This window comes from Nerophis lumbriciformis, linkage group LG13, assembly GCF_033978685.3.
Source record: "Nerophis lumbriciformis linkage group LG13, RoL_Nlum_v2.1, whole genome shotgun sequence".
Classification (NCBI taxonomy): domain Eukaryota; kingdom Metazoa; phylum Chordata; class Actinopteri; order Syngnathiformes; family Syngnathidae; genus Nerophis; species Nerophis lumbriciformis.
The window spans coordinates 47,660,421-47,684,048 of NC_084560.2; the positions used below are offsets into that span (position 1 = coordinate 47,660,421).

At 40.3% G+C, this 23,628-nt stretch overlaps 1 protein-coding gene across 11 annotated transcripts in view; it reads left to right on the forward strand.

The window, feature by feature from the left end:
- LOC133613275 (cyclic AMP receptor 4) overlaps positions 1–23,628 on the forward strand; it is a 250,254-nt gene that overhangs the window by 35,291 nt on the left and 191,335 nt on the right. The gene's annotated exons all lie outside the window — the stretch shown is intronic.

Here is a 23,628-nt window from a genome sequence, read left to right on the forward strand (position 1 = left end):
TGTTTCCAAGACAAAAAGCCCAAAAAGAGAGTTGCCCCTCTGCTGGTCACAGCTTAGTAGTGCACTCATATTTTTTGTACGTTGCGAATACTGTAATGAACTTGAACAGGGGTGTCCAAAGTGCGGCATGGGGGCCAAATTACGGCCCGCAGCTAATTTTTTAACGGCCCGCAACACATTTGAAAAATACTATTAAAAAAAAATAGAATACATTTGAATAGAAGAGCGAACAGGTGTAATGTTAAGAGAACATGTTGCAATATTGACACCAATAACACAATTGCTCAAAAAATAATAAAAACTTCTAATCAACGGATTATAAGATCTGAAGTTGATCTTTACATTCAAGCATTGAAAGTAAAAATAATATACGTTGATAAATGATTTATTTGTAACACTTTTATGAGTTGGGGCTTTTTGGATCCCTGAGAACTTTAGCCAGATTTATTCTAAACTGTCATCGTTCACAAATAATAATGAATCAAAAGCAATGTTGATATGAATTATTTACCTTTTTAAGGCTCCTATTACTTCACATCAAATATTCTGTTTTGAAAAATTTTGGGGGAACATTTTTGCATATTTTCTGCTTTTGCCATAAAAAAACAAGGGTTTCTTGGGAAAAAAGTATAAAACATAAATCAAATAAAAAAATATGGCAACAGATAGATCTGAAGTTGATCTATAGATATGTAGATGTTGGAAGTAAAATAAAATACTAATACTGTATAAGACTTGAGTGACTGAGGCCCTTTTGGGTCCCCAGGACCTTTAACATTCACCAAAATTGAGGGGAGATATAAATGTGACCCTCAGTGGAAAACATTTGGACACTCCTGAACTAAAAAAACACTCGGAAGAGGGCAGTTCTCCGCCAGGCCCAACCCCGATAGTTTTTTGAAAAGTCCTGAATCCAGACAGGGATCCGGATCACCCCCAAAATGTAATCGCTTGTTCCTTATCCTATTTCTGACATTTGCTGAACGTTTAATCAAAGTCTGCCCGTATCTGTTTGGGTTATCTATACATCAGTTGCCTATATCAGTCATCCACTCTGTGGGAGGAGGCGGGAACATAAGCATACACACACACAGAAGTTGTAGCTCATAACGTAAACAAGAGGTAACAGTAAAAATGATCCGGATCACCCTCCAAAATGTAACCATTTTTTTCTTTGTTATTCCCACTTTGGAACTTTTTCTGAATGTTTCATGAAAATCCACCCATAAATTTTTGAGCTGTCTACAGCGGATTGAAAGGAATAGAGTGAACCCTCTTGTCAGTCATCCACACGCTTTGTCTCTGCGGGGGCAGCGAGCATACACACACAGAAGCGTTAATGAAAGGTTACGTAGTTAAAGGATCCAGATCAATGCATGTGGTAAAATCTAATCCATTATTTCTTATCCCATTTTGGACTTTTGGACAAAATCTGCCCATAACTTTTTAAGAAGAGGATGAAACGTTGAAACATACAGAAGCCGGGAGAGTGAGGTGAAAGTGAGTCGAAGCTGCAAAATGTGAAATTTGAAGCCAAGCTATTTTGAAATAAATGGAGTGCTTAGCCACAATTAACCTAAAAAAGCGTCCCTGGCCAGCTGGACCAAAGAGACACATCGAGTGAGTCACACTTTATATTGATCAGGATCCACGCAGCCTGTAATGTGTGTATCATGACAGACTGCACATGCTGTCTGGCTAGCTGTGTACAAACAAAACATGAAATGTGGGCTAATACTTTACAGATACTGTAATATGATTGTTCATGTTCTTCACTCAGTACAGATCGATGTTCTAGCTCAGTGTTGTGCATTACAAACTCAAACGTGTTTCGTGCTGACGTAGAAGCTAGCTTATCTCTTGCTGTAGTTAGCTTTTACGGCTAATACTGAAGCACGCTGATGTGCGACTACGATATAAAAAGTGTTCCTCAGTGTTCGCTCTTACAATACTAATGTCGCTACAGTTTGGTTATTATACAGGTTATGGAAAGTAAATGAAGTATTGGTGATGTTTTTTTAATGCATTTTAAGTGATTTAGAGGTAGAATTGATTGCTTCCATTAGCTGCATTGCTAGGTAACTAGAATGAGCAAATTTTTTTAGAGATGTCCGATAATATTGGCCTGCCGATAAATGCTTTAAAATGTAATATCGGAAATTATCTGTATCGTTTTTTTTATTATCGGTATCGTTTTTTTTTTTTTGTATTGTTTTTAATTAAATCAACATAACAAACACAAGATACACTTACAATTAGTGCACCAACCCAAAAAACCTCCCTCCCCCATTTACACTCATTCACACAAAAGGGTTGTTTCTTTGTGTTATTAATATTGTGGTTCCTACATTATATATCAATATATATCAATACAGTCTGCAAGGGATACAGTCCGTAAGCACACATGATTGTGCGTGCTGCTGCTCCACTAATAGTACTAACCTTTAACACTTCATTTGACTCATTTTCATTCATTACTGGTTTCTATGTAACTGTTTTTATATTGTTTTACTTTCTTTTTTATTCAAGAAAATGTTTTTAATTTATTTATCTTATTTTATGTTATTAATATTTTAAAAAAGGACATTATCTTCACCATACCTGGTTGTCCAAATTAGGCATAATAATGTGTTAATTCCACGACTGTATATAACAGTATCGGTTGATATCGGTATCGGTAATTAAAGAGTTGGACTATATCGGATATCGGCAAAAAGCCATTATCGGACATCCCTAAATTTTTTACATGATCGAATGCAAAAAAAACTAAAACTTTTGTCTTCTTGTCTCTCATAATGATTGTAAACGATAGGCAAAATTCCAGAAAAAATTGCAGTTCCTCTTTGAACTTGTTGTGCTGCAATACCTCAGTTTTATCTGAAATATTTCTTGATGATTGTGAATAGGCAAAATTCCCCCAAAAAGTGCAGTTCCCCTACAAGAAGTCAGAAAAATACTTATTCTTTCTTCTGCCGAAAGTATATTGTGTGTCTGTTTATTTGTATTTATTTTTTTTAATATTTAAATATTTCAGTCTGTTTTTAAGTACTTTTTGAGCACATTCAACAATACACTTATATTATTGATAACCGTAATAGTGTTGGGCACAATAACCGTGATATGAAATGTTCATAATGGCACATCCCTTTTATGGAGTTAGACTTGTTTTGTTGTGGTTAGCTACGATTTTATTTTGGGCTGTGTGTGGAATTGCTTCTGAATAATTCTTGTTCATTGCCATCTGTACTGCCTTATTCTTGTCTGAGCGCATGCTGCTGATTGCAGAAACAGCTCATTTACCACAACGTGGTCGGAAAAACTAACACAAATACAGGCATCGAAAGGGACAAGCGGTAGAAAATGGATGGATGGATGGATATAACATTTTTCTTTTCACCATTTTTACAAAAAATATACACAATTACCGTATTTTTCGGACGATAAGTTGCAGTTTTTTTCATAGTTTGAATTTTTTTTCCTTCTTTATTATGCATTTTCGGCAGGTGCGACTTATACTCCGGTGCGACTTATACTACAAAAAATACGGTACTAAATATATTGAATAAAAATTGCTTGTCTGTTTGAAAAAATTGTCTGGCCTTCATGCTTTGTCGCTCACCGCTGTCTTGTACACACGACACACAAGTGCGTGCACGTACACAAAACCAGTCCAAGAGAAGCAACTAACAATTTGCAGTCATGTTGTTGTTACAGTAGAATACACATTCAATAATGGCTAATGTTAGAAGCTAAACTTTGATGAATCACTGTCATTGGCTAACAACACACAAAGTCGTCATTACGTGCTAAAAGCCAGAAGAGGGCGGCATGTAATGCTTACAACAGATTGCAAAGTTGGTGCATCCAGGAAAAGGTTGCGCCAACCCCTTTGATGTTAGGATGTCTTAAGACATGTTTTACTAATAATAATAATGCATTTGATTTATAATGCACTTTAATTTTCTTGAATCTCAAAGTGCTACAGGGGGGAAAAACAAGAGACAATTTAAATGTGATTAAAACCCAATCATAAAACAAGTAGTATATAACAACACCAATAAAAGGTATAAAGGACAATTTATAGAAGACCTTTTAGCTGAATGCTCTTTTAAAAAGTTTTGTTTAAAACACTAAGATTCTAGGTTATACTGGGAGATAACTGGCTGGTTTGTATGTTGAATTAAGGCCATTCGTTGCCATCTACTGCCTTATTCCGGTCAGAGTGCACACTGCTGATTGCAGAACCAGCTTAGTTGTCACACCGTGGTCGAAAAAACCCCCACAATCACAGCGCTCGGAAATGTGTTATTTAGTTTCAAATATTAATTTACTTTTTTACTGTTTTGACTTTTGATAAAAGCAACCCCCAAGAATATGTAATACAATATACATTCTCCTCATTTGACATCATACCATGCCTGGTTTGTCAGTTCACTTTTTGTATGCAGCTTTACAGTGAAGATCGATCATAGCCATCCATCCATCCATCCATTTTCTACTGCTTGTCCCTTTTGAGGTCGCAGGGGGTGCTGGAGCCTATCTCAGCTGCATTCGGGCGGAAGGCGGTGTACACCCTGGACAAGTGGCCACCTCATCACAGGGCCAACACAGATAGACAACATTCACACACTAGGGACCATTTAGGGTTGCCAATCAACCTATCCCCAGGTGCATGTCTTTGGAGGTGGGAGGGGCCTATCCCCAGGTGCATGTCTTTGGAGGTGGGAGGAAGCCGCAGTCACGGGGAGAACATGCAAATTCCACACAGAAAGATCCCAAGCCCAGGATCGAACCCAGGACTTTCATATTGTGAGGCACATGCACTAACCCCTGTATCACCGTAGCCACATTGTAAAAAAAAATAATGCCATGATTTCACTGCATTTTACAGTAAAATACCGCAATTGAAATGTAGTACAACATTACAACAGATGACTGTAAAAATGAAGACACCCTTGTATTTCACAGTAAAATACTGTAAATGTTACTGTGAAATCATCAAAAATGATCAGCCGGTAATTTGCTGTGAATTTACAAGAGTGATGTGTGGTGGTCGGAGGGGCCGTAGGCGCCAACTGGCAGCCACGCTTCCGTCAGTCTACCCCAGGGCAGCTGTGGCTACAAATGTAGCTTACCACTACTTGGTGTGAATGTGGAGTGAATGGCTTTTTATTTCTCTGTGAAGCGCTATATAAATCTAATAAAAAAGTTAAAGTAGCAATGATTGTCACACACACACTAGGTGTGGCGAAATTATTCTCTGCATTTGACCCATCCCCTTGTTCACCCCCTGGGAGGTGAGGGGAGCAGTGGGCAGCAGCGGTGGCCGCGCCCGGGAATAATTTTTGGTGATTTAACCCCCAATTCCAAGCCTTGATGCTGAGTGCCAAGCAGGGAGGTAATGGGTCCCATTTTTATAGTCTTTGGTATGACTCGGCCGGGGTTTGAACTCACAACCTACCCATCTCAGGGCGGACACTCTAACCACTAGGTCCATTGTTGTTGTTATTATTTTTAACAGTAAAATACCGCAATCGAAATGTAGTACAACATTACAGCAGAAAATTACGATGCCCTTATATTTCACAGTAAAATACTGTAAATGTTACTGTGAAATCATCAAAAATGATCAGCCGGTAATTTGCTGTGGATTTACAAGGATAATAATAACAGAGCATGGACTTCCTCATCCCTGTCAGATCGCATACTGCTGGTTGCGGAAACCTTTGTGGAATGCTCCCACCATTTCTTTTCCCCTGTGAACAGTGCGACCTTGGCGTGGGGTTTTTGTGCCTGTCTAGTTTTCCGGTTCAGGCCGGTATCGCCCGCTCCTTCCGCCTCCCGTACGGGAGAAGACGGGAAGCCCGGGCTCGCGATGTAGAAAACAATGCCCCCTCCCCCCTTTTGCACTGATGTCTGTGTAATTGGGACAGCCTTGAACGGCGGCGCGGCTCATTAAAAACGCTGATGCTCGGGCGCTATTCAAATCCACCCGCTGGGGCGCCATATTGCTGGCGTTGATAAGTTCTGCATAAACAAGCAAGGGCGGCGGAATAGCTCCTCGGCTCGCGTGTCTTATTTTTGTAGCGGCCCGCTATACCGCAGGAGTGTGTGTGTGTGTGTGTGTGTGCGTGCGCATGTGTGTGTTCACCCAGGCAAAGCATGTGTTTCCCCGCAGAGCCCTGACAGCCATCTCCCCCTCCTTGCCTCCTTCTCTGTTCCAGCCAGCCGCCACTCTAATTGAAAAGGGAGTGAGTGTCAGCCGCTAAGTGTGAGCTTGTGTGGCACCTCCACACACACACACACACACACACACACACACACACACACACACACACACACACACACAAACACACACATCTTCACGCTCTGTGGCTCGGCGTCCCTGTCGCTCAAACTCCCCTGAGCGCTTTTCCACGGCGTAAATTTATTTCCGCGCGCGCGTGTGTGTGTAGGACATTTAAAAAAAAGAAAATGAATGCACGCCGTGGGTGGAAGAACAAGCGGCTTTAACAAATTGCAGCCGCTCTCCGCCCGGCCAAGTCGATTGTTCCCCGCTCGCGTTGTGTGGATGTGCTTAGGTGTGCACACTTGTCCTGTTTGGGAGCGGTGGGTGTTAGGTCGGGGTTCCGCCCTCTCCCGTGGGAGTTCCCATGCATTGATTAGCAATAAGCCGGAGGATATAATGGCGGTATAACTCAGCAAGAGACGGGTTTATGAGCGCAGGGACGATGCCTGCTTGGCGGTCTGGAATAGGCTCACAGCCGATCCTTATCAAGGACTCGCATGGAAGGAGGAGGTGCTGCTTTTGTTTTGGAAGAAAAAAAATACAACCCTAGTTCCTGTTAATCGGTTAGTGTCGAGGGGCTTTTTCGTGAATCGACTGCTCATACGTAAGCTGTATGTGTTTAGTCGGGCGGGGACGTGGCGTTGCACGCATGCACAATTACCCTTCAGGCTTCTCTAAGCCAAACTCCCACCCGCGCACACACAAACACACACACACACACACACACACACACACACACACACACACACACACACACACACACACACACACACACACACACACCCATTCTTGTATTTGTTAGCTTCTGGAAACCTCCGAAAAAGGCCTACCTCTTTGGGACCACCCTTTTCTAGCTTTATAAAGATTTGTATTTACAACAATAATAATATATACATACTATGCAAACATAAAAAAGCTTGTTGTGAAAAATTAGTTAGGATTTCATAAGAAAAAGGTCACAATTTCACAAGAAAAACTTAGAATTTTAGCAGTATTATGATAAAAGTCGAAATTTTACTAGAGATGTCCGATAATATCGGACTGCCGATATCATCGGCCGATAAATGCTTTAAAATGTAATATCGGAAGTTATCGGTATCGGTTTCAAAATTATCGGTATCGGTTTCAAAAAGTAAAATGTATGACTTTTTAAAAGGCCGCTGTGTACACGGACGTAGGGAGAAGTACAGAGCGCCAATAAACCTTAAAGGCACTGCCTTTGCGTGCCGGCCCAGTCACATAATATCTACGGCTTTTCACACACACAAGTGAATGCAAGGCATGCTTGGTCAACAGCCATACAGGTCACACTGAGGGTGGCCGTATAAACAAGTTTAACACTGTTACAAATATACGCCACACTGTGAACCCACACGAAACAAGAATGACAAACACATTTGGGGAGAACATCCGCACCGTAACACAACATAAACACAACAGAACAAATACCCAGAACCCCTTGTAGCACTAACTCTTCTGGGAAGCTACAATATACACCCCCCGTTACCCCCTTCAACTCCGCCCCCCCCAACCCCGCCCACCTCAACCTCCTCATGCTCTCTCAGGCAGAGCATGTCCCAAATTCCAAGCTGCTGTTTTGAGGCATGTTAAAAAAAATAATGCACTTTGTGACTTCAATGATAAATATGGCAGTGCCATGTTGGCATTTTTTTCCATAACTTGAGTTGATTTATTTTGGACAACCTTGTTACATTGTTTAATCCATCCAGCGGGGCATCACAACAAAATTGGGCATAATAATGTGTTCATTCCACGACTATATATCGGTATCGGTTGATATCGGAATCGGTAATTAAGAGTTGGACAATATTGGAATATCGGATATCGGCAAAAATGCCATTATCGGACATCTTTAAATTTTACTCAATGCAAGTCAAAATTTTACAAGAAAACTGAACATCTGCGCAATATTATGATAAAAGATGGAATTTTACAAGAAAAGCTTAACATTTTGGCAATTTTCTGAAAAGAGTCGTAATTTTACACGACTAAAGTCACAATTTTTATAATAAAACTTTAATTTTTTTGCAATAGTATAGTAATAATCGGAATTTTACTTGGTAAAATTATGACAAAGTCATAATTCCACTCAGTAAATGTCACTATTTTACAAGAACAACCAACAAAATTGGCAATATTGTGATAAAAGTCAGAATTTCACCATTTTGCATTAAAAAGTAATACTTTTACATAAAAAAGGACCAATTTTACGAGAAAGTATTGCAATATTACAGAAACAGAAAGAATATGAGAACTTGTTCCCAATTTCATAAGAAAAAAGTCGACACATTGTGAGAAAAAGACTGCTCTTAGTTAATTATAATTTGTATTTATTTTTTTTGTTTGTAATTGATTTTTAATCTTCATTATTTACTTCAAGTTATTACAGTATGTCATTATATACATATTTATTTATTATTTTTTAAATGAATTTTGACCAAAGGGGCCGCATTTCAATTTCTTACACACACTTGTTATTACACATGTTGGCCAGAGGGGGAGCACTTCAAATTTTTAAACACACCTGTTATTTCATATGTTGACCAGAGGGGGAGCACTTTTTAAACCGACACACCGTCAATTTTGAAAAACCCCTCCTTTTTGGGACCACTCTCATTTTGATAGATTTCACCATGAGACATTCTCTATTAGGTGCAATGCTTTTCTGTATTGGTTACGATGATTTCGGTCCTAACTTGTTCACACCTCCTCATATGGAAGGTACTTTTCCTTGTTGTCTCAAGAAGGGTAGAAATACAAGAACACATGCAGACACGCACACACACACGCACACGAACACACACGCACGCACGCACACACACACACACACACACACACTCACACACACACTCACGCCCGCTCTGATGGCTCATTGTGATGGTTTATGAATGAACAAATTGCCAGAGGAGAGAGAGAGAGAGACGAGTGGGGATGAGCCAAGACTGATTGAAGTGCATGCAAGAGGGTGTGTGGGGAGCGGCGTGCGCATGTATGCTAATGCATGTTTGAAGGGCGGATTCAGGCTGAGGGCAGCGAGATGTCAGCGGCTGGAGGAGGAGGAGGAGGAGGAGGAGGAGGAGGTAGGGTTCTAGGTAAGCCTTTGTGTGTGTGTGTGTGTGTGTGTGCGTGTATGTGTGTGTGTGTGTGTGTGTGTGTGGGTGGGTGTGCGTGCGCAGATGTGCATGCAGGTGTGTGTAATAGGCGTGCAGCAGCGTGGCCCTGCTGTGCCTCATTAAGCCCATGTTGCGCCGCGCTCTGGACCTCGTCAGCTCCCTCTTGCTGCGCTGCGAGCGAGCTGTGTGTGCGTGTGTGTGTGTGTGTGTGTGTGTGTGTGTGTGTGTGTGCGTGCGCGCTGAGGCCGGTGTGTCGGCAAGCTCTCGACATTGATTTCCTGACAAGGCGCCCTCCGCTCCTGCCTTCCCCCTCCTCTTCCTCCTCTCCTCCGCGCCAGTCGTCACACCAGGGAACGGCAGCGCTGATTTCACCATTTGTTTCTCTCCTCCTACTGGAGAGCGTGTTCTTTCCTTCCACTACCTCCCTCTTCCTTTTAGCTTGTAACTTTAACACACCATATTTTTTTTGCGCCTCTCATTGTGTACTACGATACACCACCATCAACACATATATATTATAATATCCAAGCGATTCACTCCAATTACAGTGCCATTTACTAGGAGCCGTTCATTTATGATGCGATTCAATTCACTCTAATTGATACGATTCACTCCGATCCAGATGCGATACGATTCACTCTGATTCAAATGAGAGACTATTCACTCCAATGTAGATGCAAGGATGTTTATCTGATATGTTTCAGTCCGATCAAGATGCAATATCATACCTGCCAACCACTCCGGTTTTCCCGTAATTAGTACGGTTTTCATGCACGGTTGCAGTGATAAAAAAATACGGTTTTTCATTAATTAAATTTTTTTTTTTTTTTTTACTTTTATTCAGGAAATCGCGTAACAACAATGACAATCGACACTGCTTCCCGTAACTTCCTATCGAGCCATTCCGAATGCCATGCGCGAGGCTATTTATAGCACCGCTGCCAAGCACGAGGCACCAGTTGCCATTGTTTCCAAACGAGCGAACGATCATGGAATCAGCCGGAGAAAAATCGCAAACGAGTCTTAAACTGAAAAGAAAACTGCAGTCATTCCGTGAAGAATATTCAAAAGCCTATCCGGGAATAATTATCCGTTCCAAAAAGGGTGAAAACTACGCGAATTGCACCTTGTGCAGACAAGATTTTTCGATCGGACACGGAGGAATTAGCCATGTAAAAGACCACGTTGGGACAAAAAAACACAAGTCTAATGCCGTTGCTAGCGATACAAGTGGAAAACTTTCAACGTTTTTCGTCGCCCAAACAGATTCTTTGGATGTGATGAATGCCGAAGTTTTATTTACGGAGGCAATAATTGAGCAAACAAAAAGGTAATGACACCAATGTTATCTATTGGAATTGTTTAGTACTGTTATACTGTTAAAAGTGTTTATACTATTTATGCTTTCAAGTCCAAGTTGAAGAAATCTTGTTAAATGTTGACAGCATAACTACCAAAATACAGAAGTATGTCCTTAATATTTTTGCAGTGCTATTTCTGTTGAAAAGTTCAAATGATTACATTAGAGATGTGATGTGCCACTTTTCAAGTGTCTGATGGCTTCAATTCATTTTCATTCATTTTTCATATTTTGAATTCTTTTGAAAGGCTTACAAAAAAACTACATTTGAATTGTAATTCCATGCTATTGACAGGACTATTAATTTTAATGAAGTTAGCTTACCATGTTTACAGTATGATAATTGTGATAGAAATGTGAATTTTAGGCACAGAATATTTTTTACAATTGAACAAGGCAGTAGATTATACAAGCTTGGACAGAAAGTTAATAATGACACCAATTTTTTTTTTTATGGAATTGTTTAGTACTGTTTTACCATTTGTTTACTGTAAAAAGTGTTTATACTTTCAATGAACAAATTGAAGTCTTGTGAAAGGTTGACAGGATAACTGGCATTAACTGTCAAAATAATTTCAAACTATTGAAGTTAGCTTACAGAATAAACATGTCAATCAACCCATATGATTTTTGCTGTAATATTTTTGTTTTGAAAAGTCACTGTGACTGATAGAAAAGTGATGGTTTTAGCAACATTTTAACCTGTCTGAATGCAATCAATCATTTTGCGTCGGGGGGCGAAGGAACCCCCCACCAGGACTTTGTCCTGGACCTACCGGGGCCTGCGGACCCTGGACCCTGGACCCTGGCTACTAGGTTTTTCTGATTTCAAAAGTTGGCAGGTATGCAATATGATTCACTGCGATTTGAGATGCGATTTGATTCACTCCGGTGTTGATGCGATCCGATTCCCTCCGATTTTAGATGCGATACGATTCACTCCTGATTTGGATGTGAGACAATTCACTCCGATCCAGATGCGATACGATTCACTCTGTTTCAAAAGGGAGACTATTCACTCCGATGTAGATGCAAGGATGTTGATCTGATATGTTTCACTCCGATCAAGATGCAATATGATTCACTCCGATTTGAGATGCGAATTGATTCACTCCGGTGTAGATGCGATCCGATTCCCTCCGATTTTAGATGCGATACGATTCACTCCGATTTAGATGTGACACCATTCACTACAATTTAGATGCGACACAATTCACTCCTGATTTAGATGTGAGACAATTCACTCCGATCCAGATGCGATACGATTCACTCTGATTCAAATGGGATACTATTCACTCCGATGTAGATGCAAGGATGTTGATCCGATATGTTTCACTCCGATCAAGATGCAAAATGATTCACTCCGATTTGAGATGCGATTTGATTCACTCCAGTGTTGATGCGATCCGATTTTAGATGTGGTACGATTCACTCCGATTTAGATGTCATACGATTCACTCCGATTTAGATGTGACACAATTCACTCCTGATTTGGATGTGAGACAATTCACTCCGATCCAGATGCGATACGATTCACTCTGATTCAAATGGGAGACAATTCACTCCGATGTAGATGCAAGGATGTTGATCCAATATGTTTCACTCCGATCTAGATGCAATATGATTCTCTCCGATTTGAGATGTGATTGGATTCACTCCGGTGTAGATCCGATATGTTTCACTCCAATCTAGATGCAATCCGATTCTAGATGCGATACGATTCACTACAATTGAGGTGCAACACAATTCACTCCCGATTTAGATGCGAGACAATTCACTCCGATTCAGATGCAATTCGATTCACTCTGATTCAGATGCGATACGATTCACTCAGAATTAAATGGGAGACTATTCACTCCGAACTAGATGGGATACAATTCACTCCAATTTTAGATGCGATACGATTCACTCTGATTTACCGTATTTTCCGCACCATAAGGCGCCCTGGGTTAAAAGCCGCGCCTTCAATGAACGGCATATTTCAAAACTTTGTCCACCTATAAGCCGCCCGGTGTTGTAAGCCACATCTAACTGCGCTAAAGGAATGTCAAAAAAACAGTCAGATAGGTCAGTCAAACTTTAATAATATATTAAAAACCAGCGTTCTAACAACTCTGTTCACTCCCAAAATGTACGCAAATGTGCAATCACAAACATACGTATATCAACATGGACGGAGCTGCGTGAAAAAAGCCACCCGGCCTCTTCGCGTAAACTTAAACTTACCTTAACCACTCGCTCATCTTTTCTTCATCCATCCCTTCGAGTTAGCTTTTATGATGACGCCGGCTGGAAAGGTCTCTTTTGGCAAGGTCTTCCTTTTGAATATCACCATGGGTGGAAGTTTCTGGCCATTAGCATGGCAAGCTAGAACCACAGTGAAGGATGACTTCTCATTCCCTGTGGTGCGAATATTCACCGTACGTGCTCCCGTTGTATCCACAGTGCGGTTCACAGGAATATCAGTTGCTGTGAAATAGTAATCCGTGTGCGGATGGAGAGATTGCGTCTTTTCATGAACCGGATCCCTGACGCTTAGTAGGAGCCATTTTGTGGTCTTTACAGATGTAAACACACAAAGGAAATGAAACGTACGGTGATATCCGCGCGCTTTTTCTTCTTCTACGCGGGCGGGTGGTTGCTTACAGTAGAAGAAGAAGCGCTTCCTGTTCTATGGGGGCGGGTGCTTACCTTGGCGGTTGCTTGCGTAGAAGAAGAAGCGCTTCCTGTTCTACCGGGAAAAAAGATGGCGGCTGTTTACCGAAGTTGCGAGATCGAAACTTTATGAAAATGAATCGTAATATTAATCCATATATAAAGCGCACCGGGTTAAAAGCCGCACTGTCAGCTTTTGAGTAAATTTGTGGTTTTTAGGTGCGGCTAATAGTGCGGAAAATACGGTAGATGCGAGACTATTCACTCCGATTTAGTTGCGATACGATTCACCCCAATTTAGATGCGAGGCGATTTACTTCGATTTCGATACAAGATGATTCACTCCGATTTAAAAGCAAGACGATTCACTCCATTTGAGATGCGAGTCGATTCATTCTGATTCAGATGCAATACGATTCACTTTGATTTAATTGCAAGATGTTTCACTCCGGTTTATATCTGAGACAATTCACTCCGATTTAGGTGCAATACGATTCACTCCAATTTAGATGCGAGGCGATTTACTTCGATTTCGATACAAGATGATTCACTCCGATTTAAAAGCAAGACGATTCACTCCATTTGAGATGCGAGTCGATTCATTCTGATTCAGATGCAATACGATTCACTTTGATTTAATTGCAAGATGTTTCACTCCGGTTTATATCTGAGACAGTTCACTCCGATTTAGGTGCAATACGATTCACTCTGATTTAGATGTGATACAATTAACTCAGATTTATGTTTGATACGATAAACTCAGATTTAGAGGCGATTCGATTCAATTTGATGATGATGCGAGACGATTCACTCCGATGTAGATGTGATACGATTCACTCCAACATAGGTACAATATGAATCACTCCAATTTAGAAGCAATACAATTCAATCTGATTTAGATGTGATACGATTCACTTCGATCATTGTGACATGATTCACCGATTTATTCCAATTGCAATTTAATCCAATACATTTTGCTCCAGTTACAAAGCGATACGATTTACTTAAATTGCGACGCAATACGATACAATACAGCTCGATACTATTTTATTGACTTTACGATGTGACACAATTATGATGTGACATGACATATGCTAACAGTTACTGCAATTACGATGTGACAAAATATGATTCACTGCTTTTGTGATGCGATACAAAAATAACTTTAATTACAATAGAAGACGATTCACTCCAAGTACATTCAACATGATATCATTTGCTCACATTTTTGATGCGATACAATTCAAAATAATATTATTCACTTCAATTACGATACAATATAATTCAGTTACAGTACCAATACAAGTCACCCCAGCAGGGTCAGCTCTGTTGGTATAAAGTATGATAATAATCAAATGACAGGGCCATTTGTGTCATAATATCATATGGATACACTGTACATTTGTGCAGTTACAGGTGGCCCGTTGAGGCTACCTGCAACCAACGGTAAACATTAGTTTGACACCCCTGTATTAAGAACTAATGTATTCAAAAGTTAAGTAAATATCTTTATATACTGTAAATAATCACATTTAAACAAATAAAACAAGTCTTCACTGACAAAAACATGCCAGTTCAATCTAATATGTTCAATAGTCCAAGTTCATGTGTTTATATTTCAGATAATGTCTAAAGTTATTATGAATAGAGAACTATTCAATATCTCTTTCTTTCTTTCTTTCTTTCTTTAGTTTATTTGGAACATGAACACACTTACACACAATTTCATATCATTTCATTTTACATCATGTCAGAAAAGGAGTAGGAAGAAGCAAACCCCTTTCCCACTTCAGAGCGTTTACAAATATATAGAATCATTTACTGACCTTTTTATATAATAAAATAACATCTGTGAATTAGTATACACAACAGTTTTGTAATATGTAATTAATTAATTCAGTCATTATTAACATACTGAGATGAAGAATATCTTATTTTCAATAAGGTTGAAAGTATTTCTCATAATTCTTCTTCTTTGTACTTTGTAAGCACTATTATTTTGAACAACCTCTTAAACTGGATCATATCAGTACCATTTTTAACTTCTTTACTTCATCCATTCCATCATTTAATTCCACATACTGATATGCTAAAGGTTCTAAGTGTTGTACGTGCATATAAATGTTTTAAATTATTTTTTCCTCTAAGATTATATTTCTCCTCTTTAGTTGAGAAGAATTGTTGTACATTCTTTGGTAGCAGGTTATAGTTTGCTTTCTACATCATTTTAGCCAAATCACCGAACTTTAATATTTTTGACTCAATAAATAAAGTGTTTGTATGTTCTCTATATCCAACATTATGTATTATTCTAACTGATCTTTTTTGTAACACGGTTAGCGAATGTAGCGCACATTTGTAGTTATTTCCCCATATTTCTGCACAATAACTCAGATATGGTAACACTAGCGAGCAGTAGAGAATATGAAGTGATTTTTGGCCCAGGACGTATTTTGCTTTATTCATTATTGAAATGTTTTTTGCCACCTTATGTTGTATGTTTTGTATATGAGATTTCCAGTTCATTTGATCATCTATTAATACTCCCAAAAATCTTGTTTCTTTTACCCTTTCAATGTCTACTCCGTCTATTTGTATTCGTGTATGATGCTCTTTTCTACTGTTACCAAATAGCATTATTTTAGTTTTACTGAGATTCAAAGATAGTCTGTTTTTGTCAAACCATCTTTTTAATGTGTTCATTTCTTCTGTTATTATTTGTATTATCTTCTCTGTGTTCTCTCCTGAACAGAAAGCAGTTGTGTCGTCTGCAAATAAAACAAACTTTAAGTCCTTTGTAACTTTACAAATGTCGTGAAGGCAATCTAAAATGTTATCCGCTGCCCGGATCATATTTCTGTTTGGGTTTTCGGGTCACATGTGTTTTCTGTTAGTCTTGGACTCATTTTGTTCCTGTCTGTGCACCTTTGAGTTGGTTACCATAGTTACATATTAATTCCACCTGCCGCTTGTGTTTCTGACGCGCACCTGTTGTAATCACTGACATTATTTAAGCCTACCTTTTCCAGTCAGTCAGCCTGGTTTCTTTATTTGTGTCACGCGACTGCTAAGTAAGTTTTTGCTTGTCTCCTAGCCCCTGCTAAATGTCATAGTCGTTGCTAAGTTGTAGCCTTAGCTTCCGGTGCGCTCGGCACCTTTTTTCAGTCGGTTTGTTTTCTGTTTTTGTACCTGTTTTGTGTTGTTTTATTATTAAATCAAGCGTTACCTTCAAGTCCTGTCCGGATTCGTCCCTTGCATCTTGGGAGAACAAAACCCCGCATCATCATGCGCCTCGAACGTGACATTAAAAGTTACTATTCCCCATGGGCATTAATTAAAAAAGGTAAACAAAGCACACTAAATGTAAAAAAATTTTTTTTTTAAAACCAAACTAAAAACAAACTTTCTTCAGACACTATATCTTTCAGGTAGTGTGATTGTTAAAAATAAATATGGCCACAAATCTGTCATTATGACTATTGCTAAATTAGCAATTAACTCTTAGGGCTTTTGAATGGACGTGGCAACGATGCCGCTAAACTGAACTAACTATTACAAAGAACATGTTGACTAACTGCTGACTAAAAGACAAAGTAGAGACAAAGTATGATTGTATCCATGAGGCAATTCAGAACAACGTCGACCGTGGTAGTTATCACCTCTCGTGGTTGTGGCCCTAAACAACCTCAAAAAGTGTTTATACCAGTGTTTATAGTTTACTCCAATTTTTGATGTGGCCCAATTCAGTCCAATTTTGATGCGACACAATACAACACAACAACAAACCTTCACACAAATGTCTGACTTTGTTCCATTTCCTCTGTCGTTATGTCTAATTTCCCCCCTTTCTCTCATGCTCCCTCCTATGCTTGATTGAAGGATACTGTACACTAGAGATGCACGGATAGGCAATTATTTCATCCGCAACCGCATCAGAAAGTCGTCAACCATCCGCCATCCACCCGAACTAACATTTGATCAGAACCGCATCCGCCCGCACCCGCCCGTTGTTATATATCTAATATAGACGATGCAAGGCATTAGTGAGGTTATAAAGCTTTTGCCTGTTAAAGAAAGGAGACTGATCCAATGCAGCACAGACATTTGCGTGCCACGCTGTCACGACCCAGACGCACACCAGTGCGCAATCATATGGGAGCCGCGCTGAGCGCACCTCCAAGCGCGTCTCGCTGCCGGTGATGGCCGGGTATGGGCCCGACGCTCCAGCGCCATCCATTTTCAGGGCTAGTTGATTCGGCAGGTGGGTTGTTACACACTCCTTAGCGGGTTCCAACTTCCATGGCCACCGTCCTAGCTGCTGTCTATATCAACCAGGGTGAGCCCCACCCCTTTCGTGAGCGCACTGCGCGCGGAGTGACCCCTGTTACGCGCCCCCGGCAACAGGGGTGGCGGGCAGGTAAGCTGCGCGGGCAGAGCGCGCGGAGTGACCCCTGTTACGAGCCCCCAGCCACGGGGGTGGCGGGCAGGTAAGCTGCTTACCTGCTGCGCGTGACGCCGGGCGCGGCGAAGGCGGACGAGGCGGGGTGTCGGTGCGGTGGGCGCGGTGGTGACCCTAGACGTGCGTCGGGCCCTTCTCGCGGATCGCCTCAGCTACGGCTCCCGGTGGGGCCCTCTCGGGGGAAGGGGCCTCGGTCCCGGACCCCGGCGAGGCGTCCCTTCTCCGCTCCGTAAAAGTGTCCATCTCTTTTTTTTTTTTTCTTCTTCTGTTGTGGCATATGCTGCAGGTGCCTGCTCGTTTTTCGTATGTGGGTAACAACATTTAACTATGTATATATATTTACCAATTGGTTTAACTGCCACCCGCCTGAATCTATTTAAAATCTTTTTTTTTTTTTATTTCAACTGTCCGACCCGACCCACGGATAAAATCTAATTTTTTTAAATTTCATCCGCCCGATCCGCGGATAATCCGCGGACTCCGCGGTTGTGCCCGCAAACCGCGCATCTCTACTGTACACGCACTTTCTGGGCTCACTGGATCCCATTTTTTGGGTCCTCTACGGCTCTCTCCCACACTCGCCAGCCTTGTTCTATTTAAACCAGCAGCCAGCCGCACATCGCCTCCCACATATTCACACTGGTGTCCATCAGACGGCTGCAGAGGCGGGAAATGCAGTCAAATGGAAAAAGAGAGGGAAAGTGAGTGTGTTGATTAGTGTGTGTGTGTGTGTGGGGCGGGGACACACACCAAGAATATGTGTGTGTGTCAGCCCTGTCACCTCTGCTCGATTGACCACGCTCGAAAGAAGTCATAGTAGGACTTCCACTCTATTGAGCGGGCAATGCTGTTCGCTCTATAAACTATTGATGGCCAACTCTAAAAGTCACACCTTCTTCACGTCTAAAAAACACACACACACACGCTCGCACACACACACACACACACTTCTGGTTTTTCAAAGCCAATAATTCTGCCTCCCCCACCACCAGCATTTTTGAATGATAAGCTGTTTTAGCCCCTTGAGCTTTCTTCAGATGTTCCTATGAAGGTAAGCTGATTAATGCAAAAAAAATAAATACACATAGATTCTTCCCCCCCACCATTTACCCAGCTGAGCTCTCAAATTTAATTATGGCAAACACCTGCTGAGGGAGAACTGAGACCCTGTTTGTGTTTCTACTGCAGAACTCCCATCTCAAAAATCAACCTTTGCACTGCGGTGGGGGTAATTAGGCTTTATATTGCCTTGTTCAGGCCTTTCCTGCATGGGAGGAACGGCACCAGCGCAAGCACCGAAGCGTGAACGACGCAAGGAGGAGAATAATTGATTAACTGGAATGGCACTCTGTAAAGCCTGGATCTGCGCCAGATTGGGATCGCTACCAAATTGCCAAAATGTAGTTAGTTTTGTCAGTCCATCACATCTCCATAAAGTTTCAGTAGTTTTTGCAAAGGATCTCTGAGAACGTAACTGAGCAATATAAAAGTCACTCAATAACAAAAACATAACCTCTGTGGCGGAAGTAATTAAGCACGCCACGTTCGTCTGGAGTTGTTCCAAGCCAAAACAGACTCGGTCAATGCCCACCGTGCTGAAGGAAAGCAACACATAATAAGATACCATCACCCGGAAAAGATGAAGCCAGCAAAGCTAAAAGTCTAAATGGATGGATGGATGGAAAATGTGAGATATGGCCTTTTTTTAATATCTCGTTATTTATTGGCCATGTCACGATACACCATATATATGTGGATATGTTTAGTCCATGTCACCATACACCATATATATGTGGATATGTTTAGTCCATGTCACCATACACCATATATATGTGGATATGTTTAGTCCATGTCACCATACACCATATATATGTGGATATGTTTAGTCCATGTCACCATACATCATATATATGTGGATATGTTTAGTCCATGTCACCATACACCATATATATGTGGATATGTTTAGTCCATGTCATGATACACCATATATATGTGGATATGTTTAGTCCATGTCACCATACACCATATATATGTGGATATGTTTAGTCCATGTCACCATACATCATATATATGTGGATATTTTGGCTTATCCTTGAATGAACACTTGATGCATATAATGACAGCAGTATGATGATTCTATGTGTCTACATTAAAACATTCTTCTTCATACTGCATTAATATATGCTACTTTTAAACTTTCATGCAGAGAGGGAAATCACAAGTAAAAGTGTATTTATGAAACAGTTATTAAGCAGTGGCACAAACATTCATGTCATTTCAAAACAGAAAGTGCAAAATTGTCAGACATTTTAAAACAAGCTATTAGTACACTTTTGTGCATGATGTCACTAAGATGACATATCAAAACAACACTCAATTAAAGTGCACTTTTTGTACAGAACGCCACTACAATAGTTAAAAACAAATAAAGTGCACTTTTGTGCATGATGGTACACAAGATATTTCAATAAGTGTCAAATAAAAATGAGCTGCATAATAGGAAATCAAATAGTGTATGTCCTTCACTATGTGGTAGGTTCCTGCGGACGTTATCTCCTTCTGTTGTGGACTATTTGTTTCATACGGTGTTGATGTTGAAATGGTTGCTTGGACATTTTGTGGGCGTGACACCGAACGGAGATGTTGACATGCAGAGTAAGCACTGTTCATTCTCTAGCGGGTGACTTTTCAAATGATGCTACATATTAGCAGTAATGCTACTTTTTGTAGCAACGCTTTTGCCGCACACTTGACAAATTACGGTTGTCTGTTCTACATGTAATTTCCCCTCAGGGATTAATAAAGTATTTCTGATCTGATATTCCCGCTTGAAGCCAAACCACCAGCAGACGATGGACCCCCTGCTGTTTTTCTTGGGAATTAATTATTCCTTCATTTGTTACCAGATTCGCACCTTCTTTCTCTCGTATTACCACTCGCACCACAGCTAACGTTACCCATGCCGCTACCTCTCTGCTCCGCGAGGGCGTATACGTATGTGACGTATGTAAGAAGGTGCGTTTGCTGTCTGTGAGAAGGAGAGACAGCAAAGAGTGAGAAGAGCCTGTAGTGTAATGCCAGCAGCTAAAAGCAACTGCTCCAATATCACCATATAGTCATTTTCTATATCGCACAGAGACAAACCCGCGATATATCGCGTATATTCCATATATCGCCCAGCCCTAATGTTAGATAACTTTTCTGAGAAACTGCATTTTCCAAACGGATTTAAAAATGTTCAGCATAGAGGACGTAGAGAGCAAAAAGTTGAGAGACACACTGGATGTTCCCGCACAATTCTTTGCACTTAAAAACACTTGTTTGTTGTAATCAATATAAGTAGAACTATTTAGCATTATGTTTGTGTTCAATTACATTAAGTGTGTTTATCCTAATCATTTAATTTGACACACTATGGCATTTTAAAGTAATTTTTTTGCACACATAATATCGTTACCGTGGCCGTAATACTGTGATAATATTGTACTGTGAGATTTTGATACCGTTACATCCCGAGTAATTTAACTTGTGTGGTTGTTTTCCTTGTTATGTGTGTTCCTAGTCCAGGGGTCGGCAACCCAAAATGTTGAAAGAGCCATATTGAACCAAAAATACCAAATAAAAATCTGTCTCGTGCCGCAAAAATGTTAAGCCTTACATAAGTGTTATAATGAAGGCAACACTTGGTCCTGGGTGTTTGCTTTTCCGGAAGGCAACGGAAAGTTGGCTCGGGCGAGACGGGAATGTGAGTACATGATTTATTATTACTATCAAAAAAAAGTACAAACGAAAAGCGCGCACAGTGGCGGAGAAACAACTTGGCTATGAAAACAAATACTTGCACAAAGGCAGAAACTATGAACAAGAAAAAACACTAACTGTGGCATTAATGAACAAAACTTACTTGGCATGGACAAAAGGAGCAGCATGAACGATGGACATGAAAAAAGTGTCAGGAATGTACAGAGCATAAATGTGGGATGTTGCCAGAACGACAAACTGAAAACAATGAACTTAAATACTATAGACATGATTAGTGAAAGCAGGTGCGTGACTCAAAACGTGAAACAGGTGCGTGACGTGACAGGTGAAAACTAATGGGTTGCTATGGTGACAAACAAGAGTGCACAATGAGTCCAAACGTGGAACAGGTGAAACTAATGGGTAATCATGGAAACAAGACAAGGGAGTGAAAAGCCAGAAACTAAAGAGTCCAATAACTTAACTAAACTAAACAAAACATGACTAAAACAAAACATGATTACACAGACATGACAAACACATGATGTAAGTGTCTATATTAGCCTACTATCAAAATGACTTTAAAAGTCTTCTATAAGTGTTATAATGAACGCAAAACATGATGAAAGTGTCTTTATTAGCTGTATTAGCCTACTATCAAAATTACTTTAAAAACCTTATATAAGTCTTATAATGAAGGCAACACATGATGTAGCTGTCTATATTAGCTATATTAGCCTACTATCAAAATGTCGCAAGCTGACGCAAAACTTCGTTGACAGAAATGTTGAAATGTATTGTACACATTTTTACAACATTGGAAAACATTAGTAAAACGGAGGCCTCTCAAAGCGTGAGATAACTCCTGGAAATGACTGGCTGAGAATGGCCAAAGGTATAAATGTGTGTTTCCAAGTTAAAGGTATAGATGTGTGTGTCCAAGTTAAAGGTATAGATGTGTGTGTCCAAGTTAAAGGAAGTGGCAGGCTGTCTTCTACTAATGGATTTACTACAATCTTTGCAAGCTGGGTATAGTTTGCTGTGGTCTGGAACAACATGGCACACAAACAACTATCAGAAAGGCAATCTTTATTACATACTGACATAATGTCATGAGACGGGGCGGTATAGCTCGGTTGGTAGAGCGGCCGTGCCAGCAACTTGAGGGTTTCAGGTTCGATCCCCGCTTACGCCATCCTAGTCACTGCCGTTGTGTCCTTGGGCAAGACACATTACAAATACACAGAGGACATAGGTAAAGGAAATTAAATGAGCTCAAATATAGCTACAAACGAGGTATAATGATGCAATATGTACATACAGCTAGCCTAAATAGCATATTAGCATATGCCTGATTAGCACTCCAACAAGTCAATAACATTTATGGAATGCACTCCCAACAGGTGTAAAAGAAAGGGCATCTCTATCCTCCTTCAAAACCGCACTAAAAGAACACCTCCAGGCAACTTCAACCCTAAACTAACACCCTCCCTTCCACATAATACCTCTTCGGATTGTAAATAATCAATTGTAGATACTTATTCTTATACTTTCTGATCTCTCTCACTGTGTCCACTACTTGCTGTACATATCCTACCAAGTCAGACCTACACTGTTTCAATGTCCATTTGTCTGATGATGCAATTTTTGATGACTGAAGTGTTGATATCAACCAAACCTAACCCTCCTCCCATATCCCACACCCCGGATTGTAAATAATGTAAATAATTTGATGTATATACTCTGATGATTATCTTGTGTGATGACTATATTATGATGATAGTATATATCTGTATCATGAATCAATTTAAGTGGACCCCGACTTAAACAAGTTGAAAAACTTATTGTACGGAATATGTACTTCACTGTGCAATCTACTCATAAAAGTTTCAATCAATCAATCAATCAATCAATCAACAAGCTCACGTTTGTGCATTCACGCACAGCATAAAAAGTTTAGTGGACAAAATGAGACAAAGAAGAAGTGGCA